The sequence below is a fragment of the Manacus vitellinus genome, unplaced genomic scaffold, assembly GCF_001715985.3.
Source record: "Manacus vitellinus isolate BGI_N305 unplaced genomic scaffold, ASM171598v3 scaffold_12_pilon, whole genome shotgun sequence".
NCBI classification, from domain to species: Eukaryota; Metazoa; Chordata; class Aves; order Passeriformes; family Pipridae; genus Manacus; species Manacus vitellinus.
In genome coordinates, this window is record NW_021938949.1 from 18,094,218 (window position 1) to 18,095,427 (window position 1,210).

The following is a 1,210-nucleotide window of genomic DNA, read 5'->3' on the forward strand; positions in this document are numbered from 1 at the left end:
GTCAGGGGGATTTGGGGTGCATTGGGCATGGGGGTGCAGGGGAAAATGGGGGTTAAGGGGATATAAGGTGCATTGGGGGTCAGGATACAGGGTGGGAAATGGTGGCGCTGGGCAGATATGGGGTGCATTAGAGCTGTATGGATGCACTGGAAGGATATAGGGGAGCACAGGGGAGTGGGGATGCACTGGGGTTATGGGAGTGCACTGCCATGGGGGTGTGGGGGGGTCATATGGCGTGCATTAGAGGTAGGTGTCAGGGGGATAACGGGGTGCATTGAGGGCCAGGGTGCAGGGTGGGAAATGGGGGTGAGTGGGATATGGGGTGCATTGGGGGTGGGAGTGTTGGGGAGATGGGGGGTCTGGGGGACTGGTGGTACCAGGGGGATGTAGGGTGCATTAGGGATGGGAGTGCAGGGGAAAAGGGGAGTCGGGGGGCTATGGGGTGCATTGTGGGTGTAGGGATGCAGTAGAGGGATCTAGGCATGCAGAAGGCAGTGGGGATGCAGGAGGGCTATGGGAGCACACTGTCATGGGGGGGTTGCAAAGGACAGTATGGGGACACGCTAGCCCGGGGCTTGGGGCCGTGCTGGGGCTGCCTGTGTAAGGTGGGATTGTAGAGGTGACACCCCCCAGCTGCTGCTGTCCCCTGCAGGGGTGGGGGGACCCTCTGTGTGCCACCTGTCCTCAGCCCCTGGCACCTGTGTCCTGGCACCCGTGTGGCACCCACAGGTACCAGCGGGTTTGGGGGCAACCCCCCCACCCCCGTACCGGGGTGCTCCGTGCCCCAGCAGCACCACCCTGTCCCACAGCCCCCGTGGCCCCAAACCCCCTTCCGAGGCCACGAGGCTCCTTGCGCCATTTTGGGACCAAAAAGGGGCGTTTAGGACAAAGGAGGGAGCGGAGGCGGCGGTTGGTGCAGCAGTTCCTTCCCGGCCGGTACAAAGGCAAAACAAACCGAAAGCGTGTCCGTGTCCGTGTCCCTGCCCGTGCCCGTGTCCGTGTCCATATCCATGCCCACACTCCTCCCGGCGCTGCTGTGGCAACGGGCGATGCCCCGGGATGGCCACCGAGCCCCCTCGTGCGCTGGGTCCCCGCGGGCACCCAGCCCCGTCCCGGCTCGGTCCCGGCTCGGCTCAGCCCGGGGTCCCACCCGTGCCACGGGCGGGGGGGCGATGGCTTTTCAGCTGGAGGAGCAGTGGCGGTGGCAGTG

General features: G+C 65.0%; 1 protein-coding gene across 1 annotated transcript in view; it reads right to left on the reverse strand.

Annotated features, from left to right (window-relative positions):
• FBXL16 (F-box and leucine rich repeat protein 16) overlaps positions 1-1,210 on the reverse strand; it is a 19,307-nt gene that overhangs the window by 1,447 nt on the left and 16,650 nt on the right. The window lies entirely within an intron of this gene.